Here is a 25,936-nt window from a genome sequence, read left to right on the forward strand (position 1 = left end):
CCGCCCCGTGCTCATCCCGGCGCACAGCTCCCCAGGCTCCACCGCAGGGCGCCAGGGCAGCCCCGGCCTCGACTGCGCACCCCATTGTACGGCCCCCAGGTGCCGCCGGCCTTTGTGCAGGAAGCCCCGGGCGGGGGGCTGATTCCCTGGGAGCCGGGGCTGAGGGCCCCGGGGCGGCGACGGAGGCCGGGGCGGAGGAGGAGGAGGAGGAGGAGGAGGAGGCCAGTGGAGGAGGAGGCGAGCCGGGCGGAGGAGGAGGAGGCCGGGCGGAGGAGGAGAGCCGGCAGCAGCAGCGGCTGCAGCGAGAGCTCGGGCGGCCGCCGCCGCCTCCTCGCGAGCGCCGCGCGCCCAGGCCCGGCTCGCATGCGAGTCACGTCCGCCCCCTCGGCGAGGCCGCCCCGAGACGCCGGCCCCGCCGAGTGATGAGAACAGACGTCAAACTGCCTTATGAATATTGATGCGGAGGCTAGGCTGCTTTCGTAGAGAAGCAGAAGGAAGCAAGATGGCTGCCCTTTAGGATTTGTTAGAAAGGAGACCCGACTGCAACTGCTGGATTGCTGCAAGGCTGAGGGACGAGAACGAGGTCAGAGCGCTTCTCTTATGCCGCGAAACTCTCCCTTTCCTCTCCCCCTTGCTTTCTCTCGGGCTTCCAGGGACTGGGGAGCAAACCCTGCAGTGTCACCCGCAAATACCAAGAGGGAAGAGGGAAGCTTCACAAATTACTGGAGCCTCTTCAACATGGCTGACAAATATAGTTTTAATTTCCCCCCCCCTTTAAACCTGTAGTTCTGTGTTCCCTCCTCTCTCCTGCTAATGCTCCTCTCCTCACCCAGAAAACTTACCTTTGTGACTCCGACCAGCCGGTTTCCCGGCCTTTTATCCTCAGGAAAAGTGATTTTTCTTTGCTTTCCTTTCTCAAATAGTTCAGCTTTGGGGGTCACTACTTTTCCCTTGAATCCTTCCCGACCCCCTTTCCTTCTTGTAAGTCAGACCAGTCTCTCGTTTCACCTAGCCCACCCCGGAAAGAACTCTGACGGAGTGTTTTCGACCCTTTTATCTGTTGTAGGGTCTGGGTCTGGGTTTGCGTTCGCGTCCGCCCCTCTCCAGCCCGGTGTCCGCTTTTGGGGGGGCGAACTAAGCGAATGTCACGGGGAGTAGAACTGTAGTACACTAAATGGGGTTTGGGGTTCCCCCCCCCAAGTCCGCGCGTTTTGCTAGTGGTGCTGAGTGAGAGAGAATAGTTTCTCTGGTCCCCCCAACAAGACCAGATCCCACTTTTCTCAAGGTACATCAGCTCTGCGATGGGCTGTGCCTGCCAGTCTGCGGAGTGGGTGTAAGAGAATTTGTGGGCAAATCTGTGCCCTGGCTTTGTGCTTCTCCCGAATCAGCTTCGTTTGGTTCCCCGGTAAGTGACAGGCAGACACAAAGGCAGGCGCAGGCCGGGGGGGAGGGGGCGGGCGGGCGGGAGGAGGGGGGCAGAGTTGAGAGTTGGAAGACTGCAAGGTCAGGGGCGCCGAAAGAAATGAAACCCAGTCCCAGCAAAGAAGCGGAGAAGTAGGGAGCCAATTTCTAACAGTCCCATCCCCATTTTTCTCTCGGCTTGGTTGCTCGCTTTTCGTCTTTTATTTATCTGCCTTTCTCTCCGTGTCTCTTTTTTTCCTCCTTCTACACACACACTCTCTCTCTCTCCCCCCCTCCTCCCTCCCTCCCTTCCTCCCTCTCCAGTCTTGCCGAATCTTTTCGCTGGGGCTGCTTGTCTCGTGTTATTAAGCTGAGTTTCTATGGAGAGTTTTCTACCTATGACACAATAAAGTATGGCCTGGGTAGAGTCCTGGGAAGGTCGAATATGAAATATAAGTGTTATTTACTGGCTATTGCCTTCATGACAGACTTTTAATTGCATTGAGTGATTCCCCCCCCCCCCCCCCCCAACCCACCACCTTCATCTAGTGTTTAGGAATTGAAAGAAGGGTTATTTTCCAGTTGTTTGCTGAAAGTTTACTGAAATATTTTTTTACATCTTCTTGTGTAGGGAATAAGTTACATCCACGAATTTAAAATCTGAAGTCTAATAATGTGCTTTCACCTCTCCAGTAAGGAATAATAATGGCAAATCCAAATAAAAAAATATTCATCAACAAATGATCCAGCATGAGAGGAAGATTGTTTCTTAGGAAAAGTTGGGATGTAAAGAGAAAAGATGTTGCTTTGCTTTGCTTTGCTTTGCTTTGCTTTGGTTTAAGACTGTGGGTATTGTTGCCTGGTTAATGAAATAATTATATTTGCATTTTAATGGAAAGTTGAAATGCTGGAGGAGAATTATATTCTTTTACATGTTTGTATGCATGTCTGATTATAAGTTTGAGGAAGAATATAAATTTCAACACAACGTTGGGTTTTTTTTTTTTAATGTTATTAAGCAGAGAACTGTTAGGAAAGGACTAAAAAGTCAAACTTAAGTTTAGAAAGCATGTATATGATTAAAAGATGGGTAGAAGGAAGAGCACATTAATGGACATTACTCCGTAAATCAGATTTCCAAAACCATTCGTCCTCAGTAGTTCACTTTGTAACTCTTTATATTTTGATCTCTGAAAAAGTAATTAAGTTTAATTGTTGATACTGATGGTTATTTCACATGAGTACAAGGGAGTAATATTACTGATCTGGTGTAGAAACAGCTCGTTTGGTTAGTTCTTATTTGTCCTAAAATAATAAGGAAAATAGGAGTTTAGCATAAATGCTTACTAGTCGTTGAGAAAACTATGATTAATTGCAGTAATTCAGAGTTAAATAATTCCTTTTGCTAACAGACTAATATGTAACTGCTTTTTTGGGACTTTTCAAATGTTGTGGTTTATGCTTTCTTCAAATTATTAAACTAATTATAGATGTAGTATTTTCCATTCATATTGGTAAATAAGAATACCGCACTGGTTAATAATATTTATTGTGACCATGATGACTTGTTCTTTCCTATCAAATTTAGACTCTGTAATTTTATGTATCCTATTTGTATGCTGAAAATAGCTGTTACTATTTTAGGGGCTTTAATGATTATAAGGAGGAGATGCACATTATTCACCAATTTCAATATAAGTACCACTTTCTCCTTTATTATAAAAGAAATTATTTGGATTAATATAGAATAGTTGACTATAGCAGACACAGTGTCCATTCTTCATTTATTATGTCTTATAGTATCACCAGGATGTTCTCAGAATTTCATGGGATAGAACAGTCTTGAGCAATTAGATTTTATGGAAGTGATAGTAGATAATAACAAGATAGATCTTCTTAAACTGCAATATTATTTTGCTTATTTTCTTATTGAACTAATAGTTAAAGAGAAGTTAACTTGGAATGAAGAGAGTTCCTTGTTTTGTTTAAATTCACAGATTTACTAACTATGGCTTTAATTATCTCTGGCATTATGCTGGTCCATGCAAGGAGTCAAGGGCATTGGTATGATTTTGATGCAGTGACACATGAAGGTAGACATTGGCAGGCCAACATCACTTTCAGAACAAGTGAAATGCACCTGCCAAGGAGTTATTTATGAGAGACTTCCAAAGTCCTGTTTAGGCACTGGACTTGTATTAGGTAACAAAAACTGGAGTTAATGTTTTGGTTTCACTTGCTGAAGTTATAATTTCTCTATCAATTCCTCCAAGGCTCCACCCACACACAATGTTGTAAGCCAATGTCACTACTGAAATGTATTTCCTTATTTGCTGATCTCAGTAAGAAACCTTTCTTATAATTCACAGACACACCTGGCAGAAACCCTCTTTTCCATTATGTCCCAGATCCAAGTTGGTAAATTCTTATGAATTCTTTGAAATTATCTTTAAATGTCATCAAAAGCTATGGATGTTTGACATGTTAGAATATGTAATACTTAGATTAAACCTGCTTTTTTGTACTGTAATTCCTTCTTCAATAAGTTCAGTTGTCATTGCTTAATGGAATTTAATAATCTTACCTAGCCATCTCAAATTACTGGCAGGAGCCTTCTTTGTTTTATGAACAAGCATATAGACAAGTTAAAACTTTGGAGCAGCTGTCAGTGTTGGTTCATCAAAATAACATTTTCCTCAACTATTATGCCACCATTGCACACTAGTTCTTAAGCGTAGTAATGGCACCAAAGCCAGTAGCAGGAAAATATTTTACAAGCCAACTTTACAATTGGAGCCTTAACTGTGGGAGAGTCGGTTTGCCAAGTAGAACTGGTGGTTATCTTGGAAATAGTGCTGAAGAACACAACCACAAATGATTTTGCCAAATATACAGTATTTACTTGGTCTAGAGCTCTAGTTTCTATTTTGATGCACTGCCAAAACTCAGGGAATAACTGTGACATTATTTTTATTTAAGGAGGTTATATAGTACATCTGTATACCTTGGTGTATAGTACAAAATACATATGCATTGGTACACAGTGGGAAAGAAGAGTTCCACAAGAGGAGAGGGTAAAGTGAGAGCCCTTGAATCACTGTGACTGCAAGCCAAAGAGTCTTAAGTATCTGTTTCCAGCATTATTCTGATCCTCGATTGTACATCGCAGAAAATCCCTAACTTAAGAAAGATACATAATCTTTTCCCAATGAAATAGATTTTGGTAGTCCTTTCCAAAATAGTAAATTCTATCAGCTTTGATTTATGCTTTCTCCACTTGTCATGAAATGTGGTTAAATGTGCCAGGATTCAAGAAGTAGAAATAGATAGTAGGTAAATTTTCAATATTTTTTGTAAAAACAAACTCAATGATAATGTCTACATACCTGAAGCTTTAAGAATTTGGAACTCAATATTTTATATTTACTCAGGGCTGTTACTCAGACTGGCTTGAAATCAAGTGCCAAATAATCTGAGATTTAAAATTAAGAGATGAATAAATTAGGGTGAAGTGTTTTTGGAGGACAGGTTAGGACATAAAATGAACTGGTTGCTTCACTAAAAATACTATTTCTTTTAAATTGAATTTATGTCACTTGGAAGAAAGGCACTGATTTCTACATCTGTTTATTCCATAGTATAACCTAGGGTGTTCTACTCAGTCAATATGTAATGAAGGGAGTACCAGCTTCCAGTTATGAGTTATAAGTTCTGGAATGTGATGTGTAGCTCAGTGACTATCATTAACAATACTGTGCTGTATATTTGAAAGTTGCCAAGAGTATATCTTCAAAGTTCCCACCGCACACACGCAAACTTTGTAAGTATGTGAAGTGATGGATATAACTGACTTATTGTGGTAGTCACTTGCCAGTATATACATATATCAAATCATTACGTTGTACATGTTAAACTTACATAATGTTAAATGTCAGTTATGTCTCAAAAGCTGAGAAAAAATAATGAGTGACCTAGAACTGGAAAAAAATAATGTCATTAAATTAGAAAATATATAATGTAATCTCAGTACTGGTGATGATGGTAGTAATGACAGTGGTTTTTCCTTACATGTAACTTCTACAAGCCATCCACTGTAAACATACAGCTTAAGAATCTTTAGTAAATTTACACAGACATCACTTATTTTTTATTGAAATTTCTTTTAAGATATTTATAGATTCAGATGCAGGTGTATGAAATAATAACAACTGGGCATGTACCTTTTGCCCAATTTCTTCCACTGATAATTTTTGGCAAAATTATAATATCACAACCAGGATACTGACATGGATATAGTCTACCAGTCTTACTCGGATACCTCCAGTTCGACTTGTACGTTTGTGTACTATATATTCAGGTCCATACCATTTTATTACCTTATCAGATATCTTTAAATCTTTTTTTCTGAAAGGAGTAAAGTTTAACTCAGTTCTCCTTCATCAGTCATATGATTGTACTGCCATTCCTTATCAAAATTTGCATCAGAATATAGGTTTTTGTTTACTTAAAAGTGTTTTTGCATAAAATGACCTTAGCGTTCAAAATCTTTTCAGTTGTTTTAATAGCTTACTACATTGTAACTTAGGTCATTTAATTCTCTTCATGACTCTAGAGATAGGTATTATCCTCATCTCAGGTAAGCTAACTGAAGCAAAATGAGGTTGAATAACCAAATTCATACAGCCAGTACATGGTTTGGCTAAGTATTGAATTAGGCAGTCTGTCTCTAGATCCCAGCCCTTTAACCACTATGCTCTGCTGCCTCATTACTATTAATAAAAAAGTAAAGCTGTAGTGTAGAGAATGTAGGGAAAGTACTAAGAGGAGACTTATGGTTCACGCAATTGTCTACATATAAATGGTACCCAAATATTCATAGCATGTTATTTATAATTGTCCAAAAATTGGAACAACCCCAGTGTCTATCAACTCATAAGTGTATGAACTATGGTATATCCATACAATGGAATATTATTCAGCAACAAAGAGGAATGTAGGACTGATCCTTGCTGCATCATAGAGGAACTTGGAAAGAAGTAAATAACAAAAGGTCACATATGATGGTATTTCATTTACATGAACTCCCCAGAATAGGCAAATCTAAAAAGGCAGAGAGTAAATTACCTATTGCTGGGGGCTGGTTGGGGATGGAGAGAGAAGAAGGGGGACAGAGTGTTAATAGATATGAGGTCTCTTTTGGAGCCTAAAAATGTTCTGTAGTTAGCAATGTTTGCACAGCTCTAAAAAAGTATCCAATTGTATACTTCAAGAAGGTGAATGTTTTTTTTATTATATGTGAATTATATCCTAAATAAAGTTATAAAAAATGCATACAACTGACAAGGTATTTGGCATTCGGAAAGTAATTCATGTCTCATGCAAAGAAATATAGAGTGCTGTTTGAATTGAATTGTAAGGGACTATGCATACCTTTCTAGAAACATGGCACCAGTGAGTTTTTTATGATACGTCCCTATGAAATTAGGATCTTTAGCTTTAGACACACAGGATGAATTACTTGGGGTTGGTTTTATTTTAATTTCTAACTTAATGTAATTCTAGATACCAGACATTCTTCTTGTTGAGCAATGCTTCTCTCCCTCTTTATTCTGATGAGAATGTTGAATTGGTGCCAATTGGATTCCATAGTTTGGAACTATGACTATAACAAGGGTGGGGGAAATTCAATGATCTGCAAGCTTTCAGCTATAATAATGTATACATGTTATTGTACTCAATAAGGAAATGGCCTTGGCTTCGTATAATTGCTGTAATCTTTATTTTTTCAAGGAAAAACTATAGAAGTGACCAGAAATTCCACTTTTTAAGAATATGATTTTAGGACTTACCTGTAGGTTTGTAATGACATTCACATTAGAATCTTTATCCAGTCAAGCTGATGGAGCATTTGTTATAGAAAGCAGTAAGGTAGAATATAGGTCTGGTCCTCCATATAGGAAAAATGCATAGCTTCCTTGTTTTTACCCTCTCTTGTTTCTCTTAATAGTTTGTGAACTACTTCAATTCAAAATAGGTTTTTATGGTAGTATCACCATAATATTCAAAAGTTGTTCACTGGGTTCCAGTGTGCTCTTCCATCTTTGCCTTTTATTTATCTTTTTTAAGATTTTTATTTATTTATTTGACAAGAGAGAGACACAGCAAGAGAACACAAGTAGGGGGAGTAGAAGAGGGAGAAGCAGGGAGCCAGATGCAGGGCTCATGGGGCTCAATTCCAAGACCCTGGGATCATGACCTGAGGCCGAAGGCAGATGCTTAAGGACTGAGCCACTCAGGCACCCCCCCATCTTTGCTTTTTAAATATACGTGCAAAAATCTTAAATTTTCAAGTTTATTAAAAATATGAGATGAGATATTTTGTTTATATTTTTTAGCTTTGCTTTATTTTTTTTTTTTTTTAAGATTTGATTTATTTCTTTGGCAGAGACAGATCATAAGTAGGCAGAGAGGCAGGCAGAGAGAGGAGGAAGCAGGCTCCCTGCCAAGCAGAGAGCCTGATGCGGGGCTCGATCCCAGGACCCTGAGATCATGACCTGAGCCGAAGGCAGAGGCTTAACCCACTGAGCCACCCAGGTGCCACTAGCCTTGCTTTTTGTAAATGATTTTTTATGGAAGATGCCCTATATTCTGAAGTAAAACATAGAGCTGTGAATTTTTGCTGATGGACTGCTGTCTTCTGGGAACAGAATAGTCTATGGTCAGGCACGGATATAGCAGATCTCCCATTATTAAGTCATGCCATACACACACAGTATTGGTAATTTTCATTTGCTGCTTTTACAATTTTGAGATTTGTTTTGGTTTCTTCTATGAATGCTACAAAGTAATGAGAATTTTAATTACTATTGTCATACCTCATTAGCCATCGCTAAAACCTGTCTTTTCAAGTTGCTTGATTTTTTGATAGAGTTTTAAACTAGTTTCTATGTCCAGATTATTCTGTAATGAAAACTATTCACCCACCTTTCAAGATGAATTTTTATTATAGTATTTCTCCTCAAATTAGTATATTTTTTGTCTTCCAATGTAAGAGAAGTAAGGCTTAAATAATGTTAGTGAAACCCAGAGGATAGAACATAATCTGTCTCTGAGTTATTCGTCCTGTTTTTCTTCCCTGTCTACTTTAAGAAACAAGGGCAACCATTAAAAAATACTTTAATTATTAGCTGTGCCGCTTCTAAAGTAAAGTGCCAGAATCTGAAAATAATACAATGACACCACACCCAGATTCCATCCCGAACATACCGCCTTGTTCCTATTAATTTATTTTTTAATCTGTTTGTTCTTTCAGCACTTTATCCATTTTTTGTTTGAAGTCTCTTACTTTGAAGTTGCAGAATTTTCATATTTGCCATTGGCTATAAAGTTCTCTTAGCTCTTTTATAACCTCTCATGATTTTTGAATTAAAAGGATTACTTTTATACACCCTCTAATTAGTTTGGATGATTATTAGCTTTTTGTTTGTTTTACTGCATACATCATAACAGAACAAGAAATCACTTCTGCAAATAAAGTGTCTGGTCATTCATAAAATTAGGATAAGCATCTTAAAAACTGAATCCATTTATTAAAACATTAATTCACTTACATTTATATTTTAATGTACCAAAGAGAATTGGTGAAAGGAAGAATACCTTATATGAATACTTTCAAACATGAAGGAAGAACAAATTTTCCAACATCAAAATAACCATGTAAATTGTTTGTTTCAGTAAAAAGAGAAGCAGGTACATTTTAGCAGGAAAGCATATATTTTAAACTTTGTACTCTTGATTTAATCTAGCTTTATTTCAAGATAGCCACCCAAATGGTTGTTGTGTTTTTTTTTTCTCTCTCCTATGAAGTTATAACATATTTAGCTGAAAGTAAGACAAAGTTGTACTTATTTTTGGAATGTCTACTACATCATAACTTGGAGAAAAACATACTTGCAGGAAGCAAAACTAGTAGACATTTTGCTAATGGCTTACCTTTTTAATATCTGTAATTTAATTGTGTTTCTACTGAAAATCAGAATTGGTAAGGACATTTGGTTAACTTTGGGAACTAAATTTTCAACTTGAAAAATTAAATTTCAATTTAAGTTCAATTTGATTTAAAAATTAGATTGAAACTTGTTTGCTCTCAAATGTGATTCTTCAAGTAGGAAATTTTATAGACATCAACTAATTTTAATATATAATTTTAAAAAATTTTACCAAGTGTGTAGAAGATATAGAATATAGCATTTTAAAATCCTTTAAAAAAATCTTGAGAATTCATTGAAATCAGTTTTTTAAATCACTAGTTTAATTTACTACTGACAGTTTTGCAGGGTTTTGTTTTTGTTTTTGTTTTTTTGCATTGCTATAATATGTCATGCTTTAAAGCTGAAGGTTATAGGAAACTTTCCATATTTAAGTATAAAAAACTTGATATTGACATTTTTCTTGAATATTGTAAGGATTCAACCCCTTTAAAAAATGATTTAATTGTTTCATGTTCACAAACCCATTGTAAAAGATACAGTGAATGTAGATGAGAATGAAAATTAAGGAGAGAGGTAAAATACTAAATTGTGTTTCTCTTTACTCAAACATAGCCATTGGATACTTTTTGCTGATAGAGTCATGTTGTAATTTTATTTGAATGTAAATTGTCACTTTGCAAACCACTTGTCTACTTAGAGTATCTCTGTCTAGTAGTTGTGTAACCCTACCGCTCTTAATATTTCAGTTCACACTGAAGTAAGTGAGCAAAGATAAAGGGGAAGTTTTGGGATAAGAGGAGGTAGAAAGTACATTCAGAATGCATTGTTGAGATTTCAAAATTTGCCCCAAACTTAATTAGAAAAGGCAGTTAATTGTGATCTGTCCTCTGGTTAGATGCTGCTTAAAGAAGAAAGGGAATGCAATGGGGATTGGTCATTTCTCCTGTTCTTCGTCATTGATTTTTTGTTGTTGTTGGAGGGGTGCTGGACAGAGGGTAAGGAAAGGAAGACATAAGGAAAATAAATCCCTCTTAGAGTCAGTTTCTTGTTAGGCACATGCTCATTTTTAGGGCCAAAGAAAAAGGAGGTTTTCCTTCAGAGCTTGTCGATGCTTTCTCGGCTTCCGATTACACGTGGTCACATCAACATCTGACACGTGGGTACAGTGCTTGCGTGAGCATGGCAGCACTATTTACAAACACCATCCTAGGATTCCAGAGACTCTTATGTAACAGCTGAGAGAGTGCGGGCTTTGTGTGTCTGTGGGCAGAGGAATCAAACAGTTTAATTCATAGTCAGGGAGCCCTTGTCTGGCTCTGACAGGGTCATGAACCAAAGATCAAGGTGTCTAGGTCAGGATCCGCCCAATACGCAGTTTACCTACCACAGTCTCAAAGGCAGTGCTTTAATACTGGACTAATCTTGTTTTTTTTTTTTTCTTCTTTCAGCAAACAGAACCAGTTATGCCAAACTTTTTTGTGGGTGTGATTTTGGTAAATGTGGGCAGATTGTACCTTGGTTCTACTTGTACTCTGCAGTGCCACTGAGAATAAAGTGTGCTTGCCTGACACTCAGCCTCATTAAGTAATGCCTTTAAAAAAAAAAAAAAGTGCAAGAGAATTTTTTTTTAAAAGTGCAAGAGAATTCATAATCTGACTTGCGGTATAGACACTCAAACTACAGAACACTCAAGAAAGGGATTAATGGATCGTTCTCCTTATTCCTTCCTGCGCTGACCCCTCTCCTTTCTCTTCTCCCTCCCTTTCAGTTCTTCTTCATCACACCTCCCCCAGCCCTCCTCCACTTCTAACTCTACATCAAGACTTGGGTTATTTTAAAAGAAGAAAAAAAAAGTCTCTATACTTAGGGAATTGCTTTTCCCTTCACAGATAGCTTTTAAGAATTTCCCATTGATGCTTATCAATAAAAAGAAAGTCGAGTTTTTACAAAAGTTAAAGCACACAAATTTAAAGTGTATCTGGCATATGTTTTCCGGTCCTTTCCATCGTAAGTTGTAAGCTGACTGGTTGGAATCTTTAAAATATGAGTGAACTTTGAGGGTTTTGGGGTTTTTTTTTTTTCTTTTGTATTGCATTTAAGGATCATTTTAGATGGATATCACTATTGGTTATCCAAAAATAGAAACAAATAATTGAAATTAGATCATCAAAAAATGAACTCTTAGTTAATACAAAAGTTGGTGTGTTTGAACTCTTCTTTCATAGAATGTTTTCTTTTGTAATTATACTATCTTTCTTTAAAAAATAGCAAAATTAAAATCTTTGAAATGCAGTACAATAAACAAAAGGAATTTGTTTAACTTTTAAAAATAAGAGATCTTTTCTCCAAGAGATAAACCAAGCATCAAAAAACTATTTTGTTTTAAGTACAGTTCGGTATAAGAGAAGTTAAGATCTGAAATAATTTAGAGATTATCTACCAAATTTATTATTTACATATGAGACTTAGAAATTGAGTCTAGCTTTTTAACATCTGAATTTGTTCTCATTTGAAAGAAATTGCCAAAAGAGTGACTCATTTAACCAACACAATGAAATCTAAGAATGGGCATTTTTCATCCCTGTTGCTGAGTGAAGTTCCTTCTGGACTTGAAAAGATATAATTTATTTAGTGTTTATCACTTAAAATATTTTGTACAGTTTTAATACATTGAATTGAGATATAGTAAAAGTAGACTTTGGGCTTTAAAAGATTCTTTTCATTTGCTTGTTTTATTTATTTATTTTTTTTGCTTTTTTATTATTTTGGCCTAAAGATAATATATTCATCTTAGTCACCCTTGGCCTAAATAGTGAAAGTTTGTGTGAAATTACTTATCTGTATTGTTTTCTTTTTCTTTATATATATATATATATATATATACACATATATATATTTATTTATTGACACAGAGAGAGAGAGAGAGAGCACGAGTAGGCAGAGTGGCAAGGAGAAGAAGAAGGAGGCTCTCCACTGAGCAGGGAGCTCGATGTGGGACTTGATCCTAGTACTCTGGGATCTTGACCTGAGCCGAAGGCAGACGCTTAACCCACTGAGCCACCCAGGTGCCCCCCTCCCCGCTTTTCTAAGAACAGTGCCAATTCAGAACATTCGTGGGCTTTCACAAGAATTATCTTCTCCTGTATTAGAACAAAAATATTTTCTTCTCTTAACTTTGTTGGACTCTAAATCATATGCAATTATAAGCTGGAAGTGGTCATAATTTGATAAAGGCCATAAATTAATGCATTTCTGCTAGGAAAGGGATTTAAATATAACTTTCATTTGATTGTGCTTCAGTTTCACTTAAAGTGGCAAGCATGCAATAAAAATTGATTTATTCAATGGGTGGACTCCCTTCATAAAGAGAAACTTAGTGGCCATTGTCTTAGTATTATAAAATATCAGAATGGTAGACTGAATGTGAAAGATACATGCTAAAAAGCAGTATGAAGTTTGAGTTTATCCCCTTTCAGTTACTGCTGCATTTGAGTGTGTGTGCATCTGTTCACATATGTTTTGGACTCAATATGAGTTAAGTCCTCTTGGCAGAAATGGTTGATTAAACAAACGACAGGAAAAGTTTCTGTTTATGAATATAAAGCGAAAAAATAATTAATGTCATGCATCTTTCCAGATATCATGAAGTTACACAAAATCCTCAAGGTCGTTTGTATCAACTGCTTTTAGATGGTCCTTTTAGAAGATCTCTGAGGAATCAAATAGGAGCTTACCCAGAAACAGCTGGCTTGGTGATGTTAAGATTGGTGCCAGGTATTCCCTCTTGCATAGGAGTTCCTGGCCATCCTGTTGCCTTCCCATGTGGTCAGGCACACATGGCTCTAATGTTTACACACACTGTTCCAGAATTCTGAACACCAGTGATGCAACAATGTGGGTAGAAGGAGAGGTCTGTATCTCATTAATTGTTTAGCGTCCCGGATCACAAATATTGATGCAGGAGAAGAAAGTACTGATTATAATAATGCTTGACTGGGACAGAGAGGGATGCGGTGATGGGGCATGGTAGATGCATAAAGGAAGCTTTCCCCCAGCCCCCCACATTGTTATTTTAAACTGCTGTTACCACTCCAAAGGAGCTTTCTACTTTGAACTTAAAATAGTAGCTTTTAACTGGGACCAGTGACTAAGGGCTTTAGTATCCAAGGACTGAAGGTGATGAAGGTCTTAAGAGTGTCACTCTGTCTCATAACCAGGCTGACTCAGCCTCTTTTAGAAGCTATTGTGGCAACTTAACCATCTCTAGTAACCTTACTGCATACGTGCATGGAAACAGTTGGAGTTAGAGCTATCATTTTCTCATGATTTAAAATTGTTCCTCATGCATTATTTGTTTCATGTTTGAAAATATGCCATTTCTAGTACATATAGAAATGCTTTCCAAAATCACTGAATATGTTTGGGTAGAATTAATTTGCTTAACATTATACTCTTGTTTAAGAGCCTGTATCTGCAAACACATGGGGGGAAACCCCCTTCTTATCTGGTAGAATGATGATAAAGGAAAAGAAAAGATAGGTGATAACTTTGGAAAATATGTAATAACAAAATGGTGGCATTCATTCAACTAAATACCAACATCTACGTTTAACATGGAAATGTGCCTAAAATGGTGAGGGAGAAAACATGTAAATATAAGGAGACTATAAAGAGTTTTTAATGAATAAATGCTCTATCACAAATGATGAACATTTTAAAGATCTGTTTCAGACTCTCTTACTTATAACAAATTGTCAAAGACTTTTTCATCCACCTTCCTTTGAACTTTTAACAGTTTTTTTCTGGACTGTGGGTTTAACTCTGTGTGCATGTATGTGTGCGTTTGAATATGTTTTTATATTTTAGATCTAGCTGTGTAAACTAGAATTGTTTCCAATTGCTTATATGATATTGCAGCCACTTTTACTTCAACATTTCAGTAAATCATTCATCAGATTTGCAAAAATATAGTTCATTTTCAAATACAGAATCATAGGTTGTTGTCAACTGGAAAGGATTTTAGAGGCTCTCCAACCTCTAAATTTCTAAAAAAAATTTCCTATGGCTATAGGAAGAGGAAGACATTTGCTTCAAATTATATAATAGATATCTATCATTCTAATAATTGCCAATATTGACTAAGTTCTTACATTGTGTTAAGCACCATGCTGGATGCTTTACAGAGATTATCTTGTTTTAGTCTCATGTCACCTCTTTTGTTTGTTTGTCTGTGGCATATATCCCCATTTTATTGAGGAAAAGATAGGTCATAGAGTTTTTAACTTTAACATCACTGCTGTTCTTTTAGAAATATAATTTCTTCCTCTTTGTTGTTCCCACTGGTGTGACCTTCCTTTCCATCATTTCCTGATTTTTCCTGCTTTTCACCATATTTTCCCCCCAAAGGAATCTACACTGTCTTTTTATTTCTAATGGATCACAATGAACTCTTAAACAGCTGGCTGCCATTAAACAGTCTGGCCTTTTGGGTCAGGAAGATCTAGTGTTGAATCCTAAGTTTCCTTCTTAAAAACTGTGTATGTTTTCATTCAACATAGTAATTTTAGCCTCTCTGAATCTGCTATCCCATCTATGAAATAGGAATAGCTAATAATTCTTATCTCCCATGTTGCCAAGAGGGAATAAGTGAATGAGTTAATATAATGAAACATTCAACCTATTACTTGGCAAAACTTCAGTGATTGAATCACTATTTGGTCATTTCTCAGGTGTTTGTTGAGCGTCTATGTATTAGGAAAGAAGGAAACCATTGTCCTTGCCCGTGTAGAGTATATAGACTCATAGGAAAGAGTCAATACCATGATCTTTTAAAAAGCATAATGAGATGGAAATTGTAGGACTCACAGACTGGTCACAGGGGGAGTTTCCCAGGATGCATCCAGCCCTTTGCTCAAAGGTATGATTCTTTTTTTTTTTTTTTTAAAGATTTTATTTATTTATTTGTCAGAGAGAGAGGAGCGAGAGTGAGCACAGGCAGACAGAGTGGCAGGTAGAGGCAGAGGGAGAAGCAGGCTCCCTGCCAAGCAAGGAGCCCGATGTGGGACTCAATCCCAGGACACTGGGATCATGACCTGGGCTGAAGGCAGCTGCTTAACCAACTGAGCCACCTAGGCATCCCTCAAAGGTATGATTCTTTAATTGCTTGAATGGTCCTAGGCACAAGAGTTGGCATGACTTTCTCAACGTTGGGGGCCCACAGAGATTACACAAGTCTTAACAGCATTGTCTCTGAAGAAGGACCCTAGAAGGAAAGATTATTTCCATCCCTTTTATTATTTCAATCAGGATACAAATTATGAGTCTGTAGTTTCTTCTGTCACAATCATCTTTTATTATATCAGGTATATTGAAAGGATACAAACTTGTCCGTAGAAATATAGAATGGTAGCATGTATGATTTAAAAACTACTAAGGATTGTAGATGTTACTTATTCTAACTCTGTTTCATAGCCTGTTTTTAGGAACAAAAACAGATACTTTGGCACACCTTGCTTAAAGATAGATGATAGTCTTGTTGTGCTAATCCCAGGGACTTCCCATGAGAATGAAGATTCCGTACATGGTGGTGTCATGGGATTTGGGGCCCTTGTGAAAGATGTTTTGGAGTGTCTCCCAATTACTTAACAGTTTAAAATATATCAACTATTTATGTGTCAGCAACTACCTCCTTTCATCATGATAGAAGTTTCCTTGAGAGCCAGGATCATAATTTGTATATTCATTGAATCCCCCACAGTAATTAGTATGCAGCCAAGTACATAGCAGGCCCTCAGTATACATATATGCCTGCAGGTAGACTTGTGGGTTGGAAATACTCTTGATGACCCTCCCTGTCTGAACTATCATTTCTCGGAAATAAGGAACACAGAAATGGAGAGGTTTGACTGGTTAGTTTCTACACTGACTTTTAAAAAAATACAGGTACATGATAACAACAAAAATAATTTAAAATAATGTAATTAGAAGTATGTCTTTATTATTTTTTCCTACAGTAATATACTGAATTTTCCAAATTATCAACATCAAACCATAGCTTCCTGACTCCCCACTATGCAGGATATGAATATTAGTATTTCTCATTTCATCTACTTTTCTCCCTTGCCTTCTGCCAATTTTTGTATTCTATACCTTCTCTGTTGCTAAGTCTATAATATTTGTATTATGTTCTTCACCTATAGTGTCTCTCCTGTGCTTTGTAGCTCAGTGCTAATTGAGAAAAGAAAACCCACAGCATTTATAATGTCATGATTATAAATAGATTCCAGTATAATACCGAGGCTATGGTTGAATATGTAGAGAAGGAAAAAAAAAATGATCCCCTAGCATTAAAATTTGGTTTGTTCTGAAGATAATATTTTAAACACCAAGATAAAATAGATTGTATTTTCTTAAAGTCCTTTAACTCCTCAAAATTGTGCCATATATTAGTTTCTTTCACATTTGGACTTAACAATTTTCTGTGAGTCTTAAATTTTTCTTGAAAATTCTAAACTTCTTATTTTGTGTCCTTGATAGAAGAATTATATGCCTTCATCACTCACAATGATTTTTCCAATTTCTTAATTGTATCACTTGGTGAATGAAATATACCTTCCTCTTCAAGTCATTTTTCCCTATGCTGTCTACTTCCTTTTTTCTGAATTAGTTTCTTTTCATTATTCTCCTGATTAGAGCTGCTGTATTATTTCAGTCCCTTGTCTTGCTTGGTATTTGGTCCCCCCCCCACCTTTTCTCCTTGCAGACGTCCCCAAGAGTTTATTCTTGTTTTTGTTTTCCAGAAATGGTGGGTAGGAAGGAAACTGAGTCCTTGCATATCCAAAACACCTTTATTTTTTTCTCAGAGTTAATTAATAATTTATTATATATATGCTCCTTAGTTCAAAGTAATCTCCCCTCAAAACTTGGGAGACTTTTATCCAGTGTTGCTAATGAGACATCTGATAAAAGTTTGATTCCATCTTTTTTAGATAACTTTTTTCCTTATTTAAATGGTAATTAGGATCTTTATCTTGTCAGTTCTGAAATTCCACCTAGAAAATTAAAAGCTCACAGGAAAATCCAAATCCAGATCTGTCTAGGCATAGCTCTTTAAATATCCATCCTTCTCAGCCCTAAATGATTCTGTATAATCTAGAAAAAAAAATGTCTTCTTTCCACTTTAGGAACTTTTCTTCTATTATACCTTTTATTATTTCTTCCCCTGTATTTTTTTTCTCTCTTTATGGAACTCGTGCTAACTAACCTCAATTTATTTTTCTGGTGTATTAAATTCCCTCTCATATGTTCCATCTGTTTTCTCTCTATATTTTCCCAATCCACTTGATCTTTTTTAAATGTTAAAAATTAAATTTTAATTTGCCCCAATTCTTATATCATTTGATTGACTCTTCTTAAGGTAACCTTTTTTTGCACTCAAATCCTAAGGAATGAATGAAATTTTGTAAAAAAAAAAAAAAAAAAAATAGAGCAACAGAGAAAGAAATGTTTATAACTACATTACCATATATATGTTAGCAACTGAACTTTTTTTTTTTTAAGATTTTATTTATTTAAGAGAGAGAGGGAGCATGAAAGGGGGAAGGTCAGAGGGGAAAGCAGACCCCCTGCTGAGCAGGGAGCCCAATTTGGCCTCAATTTCTGGACTTCAGGATCCTGACCTGAGCTGAAGGCAGTCGCTCAACCAACTGAGCCACCCAGGTGCCTGCGACTGAACTTTCTGATGTTATTGTAATTGAGTAGTATTTCAGTTATATTGTGTGTTTAAGAGGCTTCTGTGACTGCTTCTAAATATAAGCATGATTTGCAAAATGACTTTAAGTTTTAAACAACTGATTTATAAATAGACTTTGGAGCTCAAGCCTCCTGAAGGTGAGCACTGCCTGTGTTCTTCTTTTGCTTCCTTTTGTTCAGTTCTGTGACTACCATCTCCCTTCTGGGCTGGAAGAGATAGCAAAGTTTCCAGTATCTCTCAGTATTTATTGTCATGATGAGATAATATTCGGTTGGTCCTTAATTCTGGGTTCAAGTGAACTTGGTATTTATTTCATAGTGAAAAATGGTTATAGATAGATCATTCCTCATATGCAAGTTTTCCACTGGTTTTGAAGTACCTTCTTTATTCATTTTAGATATGGCTAAAATAATAGTATTTTAAGTGCATTTTTCTTGCTGCTTTTATTGTAACTTATTATTAACAGTTCAAAATCCTGCAGAATTTGAGTTTGATTTGTAAGCTCCATGATGGGCATTCTACTTCTGTTTTGTTCAAAATGTTATCTCCAGTATCTAGCACAGTGCCTGAAACATTATAAAAACTAAAATCAGTATTTGTTGAAGGTAGACCAGTATTTCTAGAGAATTTTCATTCCAAAGATTTAGTAGAATAAGAAACCCATAATGAGTAATGCTGTACTCAATGCTAGTGAAATGAGATACAAACAGGTAGGGTAGCTCTTTCTTTACTTTTCTTCCAAATATAGAGAACTTTCTGAAATCAGAGAAGAATTAATATGAGTTTTAGTATGTTTCATTGACATAATGATATGTAACCAGGAAACAGAAACCAGTTCTTTAAAAAATGGCAGGAAGATGAGAAGAAAAAGCAGAGGTCAAAAAAAAATTTTAAGCAGTATAACTTACTGAGACATCTGAGATCTTTAAATTCTACATTGGTGCAAGGTACAGATCTTGAGCTACAACTGCTTTTTGATAAAGGATGCTGGGTCATACTGCCAATGTTATATTTTCCCCTATATAGTAAAGAGTTCAGTGTGGTACCTGAGATGTTGAAAAAGGTAAGGCAACATTCATACTTGTGAACAGACCTGCAAAAATAGACTAGTCTCTTTCAGATTGCATTATTTGTTTTCACATGCTTGTCTTTACCTCTTTTTGGAAGTCTGTTTTCTAACCTTCTTCCAGGGCTTATCATCTCTTTCATATGTCCATTGCATGCATTTTTCAGAGGCCAAACAGAATTAGTGCATACTTTGTATAGCAAAAAGGTGCTGTTGACTTTAAATGAGTTCTTTGACTTTTCATGTGATGCTGGGCAGGAAGTTTACTATTTCCTCATTTATCAAATGAAGGACTTGGACAAAATAACATTTTCTGAAATTTCACTCAATTTAAAACTCCACACATGAGATCTATATTATATATGACAAGTTGAGGCATATTGCAGATGTTAAACAAATATTTATTTTACTGCATTTTTAAGTGGCCACATTATTTCCTTTCAAGGAAAAAATAGTATTACATTCAAATGCCTGTATATTTATGAGAAACATTTTTAAACTGTTGAGGTTGAATTCGAGGTTTCTTACAGATGGTCTTTGCCCTTTCAGTAATATCTCTCATAATGTGAGAATAATGGTGGAGTCAATAATGAAACTGTCCAATTAAAAAAAATTCTTTCAGCAAGGGAAAAAGTATTCATCAGAGGTGTTCTAGTAGATGATATATTTTTGGTAATGAAACTGATAGGGGCAGAAAAGAAAAGGAAACTGATGGGGTAATTAACTTTTTTTTTTCTAAGTTGGCTGTGTTACTACTATGTTTTTATGCAATGGTAATGCTTTCCTGACAGAGCAGAGAGCAAAGTTACTTTGGTCTTATTTCCATTAATGAAGCCTTAAATATTCCTTCAGAGAATAGATGTGAAAAAGTATTCTGCTTTTCATACCTCTTAAGAATATAGATTTTGCTTTTAAGAGGAAGTTCACTCCTGCATGCCAAAATGAAGGATAAAAATTTTACCTATCTTTAATCCTTAAAGGAAAATGTACATAAAAATGCTATTTACTGTGTACAGTATAGGAGAGTGATAAATTCCTGGATTAGTCTTTTTTTAAAAAAGATTTCATTTGTTTAGTTGACAGATCACAAGTAGGCAGAGAGGTAGGCAGAGAGAGGGGGGAAGCAGGCTCCCTGCTGAACAGAGAGCCCAATGCGGGACTTGATCCCAGGACCCTGAGATCATGACCTGAGCCAAAGGCAGAGGCTTAACCCACTGAGCCACCCAGATGCCCCCTGGATTATCTTTTAAGAAAAAATCAAGTTTATTGAAAATTTTGTGATAATAATGAGTCATTTAGTAAGTAAAGGAAATATTGTCTAGTTTTGAAAATGACAGATTTGGTATGAGAGTGCAAAGTTGATGAGACTAGGAAATCCAAAGAAATTTGCTGATTTATTTTCTCTATTACTCAGTGAATACAAAAGTCCATTTTTTCAGTTATTAATTACATGACAATTAAAACATCTTTGAAGTCAGTCTACTATCATTAAGAGAATTCCTCTTAACAAACCAGTATAAACAGGATTATAATTTAATAGAGACTAATGCTGGTTGTGAAAAATCTTGAGACTTCTTTAGGACTTCAATTTAACAAAATATTGACTAGCAGTGGATGTACACATGGAAATATAAAACATTTTATTCATGCTTACAAAAATAGTATCCAGTTGACCTTTGAACAACACAGTTTGAATTGCTTGGGTCCACTTATACACAGATTTTTTTTTCTCTAACTTACTTTATGGTAAGAATACAGCATATAATACATATACAAAGTATGTGTTGATTGCTTATGTTATTGGTAAGGCTTCTGGTCAATAATAGGCTATTAATAGTTAAGTTTTGAGGAGTCAAAAGTTATACATGGATTTCTGATTGTGCAAAGGGTCAGTGCCCCAAACCACACATTGTTTCAGGCTCAACTCCGTATCATTTCTTAATAGTAGGTAGCAATGACTTCAAAAGACCATAGATCTCTCTGTCAACATACACGTTGACAATATTATTACAACCATGAATTGAATATGCTAATTCCATTTTCACTTAGAATTTCAATTTATTCTATCACTAGAGTACATATATGAATAAAAACTTACGAAAAAAAAAACCTTATGGATATCAAAGAAATAAAAGAATAAATATAGGCACATAACCATGGTAAGCCTATACTTTATTTGATAGGCCTTAAAAGACAGTTTACTGCTGCTTTTTTCTAAAAAAAATTATTTGTACATTGTAAAAACCCTTTTTGAGAAGTGGCTTGCCACACACACAGAATTTATAGTCACTAGTATTTCCTAATACATATTTGAAAAAGAAGACTTGATATATTACTAGGATTACATATGGTTAAAAAGTTTTAAAAATTATATTTTAAAAACCTTAAGGTTTCCAGTTTCCTCTTGGACATGTAAGGAGCTTACCATCCCAACAAATAAAAAGCTGAACAAACTGAAAAAAATCAACAACTTTTCTTAGCTCTGTTAGAGAGGTGAGGTCACAAGGCAAACCACTACCCCCAAAAGTAGAGAGACCAGCGAATACAGAGAACCACAAACTACTGGAGCAGAAACCCACACAAGTAGAAACGTCCATAGGAACCAATGCCAGGGCAAAAAAAACCTGAACGGTAAAACAGATTGTTGGAGGTTCAGCATGGATAAATCATAGAGTAAAAACCCAGGGGAACTCAGTGACAGGGAGCCCCCACACTTTCATGAGTTTTACCTTCAGGTGTCCTACCAGTCCCCTCAGTAAATATTAGAGGAAAGTCCCCTTGTACTTCAGTAGGTGCGGAGAGGAATTATTGTGAAATATGCCAGAACATTCTGTTCTTCTTAACAAGGCCTGCTGTCAAAAGAAACTATTTTACCGGAGCCTAAAATGCTGAGGGAAGGGAAGTTCCCAACTTCCATTCCTTCTAACCTTCTGTGTGGGGGAAAGGAAATAATGTACCTTCAAACCCCTCCAGCTATCCTTTCCCACTTAGGGAAGAAGCAGTTGGCACCAGAAGCACTGGTGAAGTGCAGGTTGACCAAAAGACTGAGGTGGAACCTAATCATATGACAATAGAATGCTTCCCATCTCTCCACACCTTACCACTGCATCACTAAAGGCCCCTTTACTGCAGTTCCTTTTCCCCAGTACATCTTGTCCAGCTTAAAGCAAAAAATTACTAGGTATGCTGAAAGGCAAAAACTGTTCAAAGACTGTTCGAAGAGACTTTCAGACCCAGAATTAAATAAGGCAAGAATGTTGGAACTATCACACTGGGAATTTTTTTTAAAAAGCTGTGATTAATGTGTGAAAGGCTTTTGGGTTTTTTTTTTTTTTTTTTACATCAAACTAGACTTTATTTTCTAATTTTTTAATTTTTTATTTTTTCAGTGTAACAGTATTAATTATTTTTGCACCACACCCAGTGTTCCATGCAATCCGTGCCCTCTCTAACACCCACCACGTGGTGAAGGTTTTAATGAAAAAAAGTAGACATGATGCAAGAATAGATGGATAATGTAATGCTGCAGCTAGCGCGACAAATCGACCAGGAAAATGTGAGGGTTAAGAGAATGGTGAAAAGAAATTAAGAGACAAAGAGATGGGGGCAGGAGGAGCACTGAGGAGGATGTCCAATAGTACCGATTTTATTCCACATCTTACAAGCATTTATAAGTCAGACAACAATAGGAGGAGTAATACATCAGTATCTAGTCAGATGACCGCAAGTTTCTATAACAAGTTTACATTAACTACAAGCAAACCTCGTGATGCCAGGTAGTCTCGGCTAATGCCATTAGCAAGACAGTCAACCAGGGAATGGGTTATGGGAGGTACAGAACAACAAGGACTAACTAAGAACTCAGGACTTTGGCCACATTGTTCCCTTCTGTAGGGAGAGTGTGTGGGAAGTCACGTAGGCGAACGCACAACACGTAGCACAGACCCTTTTCTCAGTGTTACTCAACTTTCCTGTCCTTAACCTTGTCAAGGTGTCCGGACTTTGAAGGAGACACAAGTCAGGGCCTGGTTTGATCCTCGACTCCAACCATGCCATAGCCTCCAACAAGTAAGCAGAGAGATGAAAATTTTAGAAAGAAAAATAAATGCTAGAGATCAGAAATACTATGACAGAAATACCTTGATGAATTAATTTGTAGACTGGATATGACTGAGGAAAGACTCTCTGATTTTGAGAATATGACTGGAAGCTTCTAAAACTGAAAACAGGGAAAAAATAATATCCAAGAATTGTGGGATAATTACAAAAGATGTGATATAGACATGATGGAACTATCAGAAGGAGAAGAGAGAAAGGCATAGAAACAATATTTAAAGCAGTAATGAGTGAAAATTCTCCCAGGTTAACATCAAACACCAAACCACTGATCCAGGAAGTTCAGGAAATACCAAGTAGGATAAATACCAAAAAACAAAAGCAAAACAAAAACTGCATGTAGGCATACCATATTCCACCTTCTGAAATCAAAGATAAATGCTTGAAATAAGCTAGAAGAAAACAACACCTTACCTATAGAGGAAAAAGATAAGGATTACATCTGACCTCTGCTGGGACACCATTACAAGCAAGAAGAGAGGGGAGGGAGAAATTCAAAGTGTTGAGAGAACAAAACAAACAAATAAACAAACAAAAAAACCACCTTAGAATGCTATACCCTGTGAAATTTTCCTGCAAAAGTGAAGGAGAAATAAAGACTTTCTCAGACAAACAAAAATTGAGGAAATTTGTTGACAGTAATCTTCCTTCCAAGAAATTTTAAGAAAGCTCTTTATGCAAAAATAGAATGACATAGATCAGAAACTAGAATCTACATAAAGAAAGGAAGAATGTTGGAGAGTAAAAAACTGAAGGTAAAAGAAAATCTTTAGTGTTTCTTCTTTTAATTCTAACAAAAATTAGTTTATTCAACATAATAACAATGTATAATGTATAATGTGTATAATGTACTAAGTGTATAATGAAATAAATGACAGTAATGATACAGAGACAAGAGGAGAAATTAGGAATATTTTGTTATTATAAGGTACTCACACTACCCAAGAAGTGGTATAGTGTTATTTGAAAGTGAACTTGGATTAGTTGTAATGCACATTGCAAACTCTAGGGCACCACTAAAGAAGATTTAAGAAGAAATATAACTACAATGCTAAGAAAGAAAAAAAAAAGGAAATATATAAAAACCTCAATTAAAAATACAAAAGGAGGAAAAAAAAATACAAAAGGAGGGACGCCTGGGTGGTTCAGTTGGTTGGACGACTGACTTCGGCTCAGGTCATGATCCTGGAGTCCCGGGACCGAGTCCCGCATCAGGCTCCCAGCTCCACGGGGAGTCTGCTTCTCTCTCTGACCTTCTCCTCGCTCATGTTCTCTCTCACTGTCTCTCTCTCAAATAAATAAATAAAATCTTAAAAAAAAAATACAAAAGGAGAGGGGCGCCTGGGTGGCTCAGTGGGTTAAAACCTCTGCCTTCAGCTTGGTCTGGATCTCAGAGTCCTGGGATCGAGCCCCACATTGGGCTCTTTGCTCAGCGGGGAGTCAGCTTTCCCTTCTCTCCCTGCTGCTCTGCCTACTTGTGATCTCCTCCTCTCTGTCAAATAAATAAAATCTTAAAAAAAAAAATACAAAAGGAGAAAAAGGTGGGAGACAAAAATAGGTACAAAGAAGAAAGTCAACAATTAGGAAAATAATAATAAATATGGCAGATATTAATTCAGCTGTACCAATAATCATCTTAAGTATCAGTGGTCCATTTGACCAGTTAAAAAAAATGAGTGGATAAAACAGTAAGACCCAACTATATATTATATAAAAGATACCTTAAATATAAAGACATGTAGATTAAAAGTAAAGAGATGGAGTGGTGGCTGGGTGGCTCCGTTGGTTAAGCACCTGACTCTTGATTTCGACTCACATCATGATGTTGGGGTCATGAGATCAAGCCTCATGTCTGGCTCTACACTCAGCATAGAGTCTGCTTGGGATTCTCTCTTTCCCTCTGCCTTTCCCCACTGTCATGCTATCTCTCTAAAATAAATAAAACTTTTTTTTTTTTTTAAGTAAGGAAATGGAGAAATATAGACCGTGTTAACATTAATCAAAAGAATAGCTGGGAGAGCTCGTTAATTTCAAACAGCAGATTTCAGAGCAAAGAAAGTTATTAGACAAGAAAAACATGGCTTAATGATAAAGAAGTCAGTACTCCAAGAAGACATAGCATTATGTCTTCTTATGTCTGTCTTCAAACTTCTTATGTCTGTCTTCAAACAGTCCTTAACATGCATACATCTAACAGTGTCAAAATACATGAGGCAAAAACGGATAGGACTGCAAGGAAAAATAGATGAATTCACTATTATAATTGAAGACTTTAACACTCCTCTGTCAGAAGTGGACTGATCCAGCAGGCAGAAAATCAGTAAGAATATAGTTGAACTCAGTAGCTCCATCAATCAACTCAATATAATTGACATCTATAGACTACTTTATCCAACAACAGCAGATTACATATTCAAGTTCCCATGGAGTATTTAACTAACATAGACTACATTTTGGGCTACAAAACACACCTTAACAAGGTTAAAAGAATAGAAATTATATAATGTCTGCTCTCAGACCACAAGGGAATTAAATCAGAAATCAATAATAGGAAGATCATTGGAAAATCCTAAATACTTGGAGATTTAACAACATACTTGTAAGTAACAC

The 25,936-nt window shown here is 36.4% G+C and overlaps 1 protein-coding gene across 2 annotated transcripts in view; it reads left to right on the forward strand.

The window, feature by feature from the left end:
* Positions 1 to 247: 247 nt before the first annotated feature.
* Positions 248 to 25,936, forward strand: part of TET2 (tet methylcytosine dioxygenase 2) — a 137,825-nt gene continuing 112,136 nt past the window's right edge. Inside the window, exon 1 of one of the 2 annotated variants that reach the window (XM_045067079.1) lies at positions 248 to 583. The gene's annotated coding sequence lies outside the window, so the exon portion shown is untranslated. The remainder of the gene's footprint in view (positions 584 to 25,936) is intronic. The other variant, XM_004748137.3, reaches the window with a different exon arrangement.

This window comes from Mustela putorius, unplaced genomic scaffold, assembly GCF_011764305.1.
Source record: "Mustela putorius furo isolate JIRA1106 unplaced genomic scaffold, ASM1176430v1.1 tig00003871_pilon_pilon_pilon, whole genome shotgun sequence".
Classification (NCBI taxonomy): domain Eukaryota; kingdom Metazoa; phylum Chordata; class Mammalia; order Carnivora; family Mustelidae; genus Mustela; species Mustela putorius.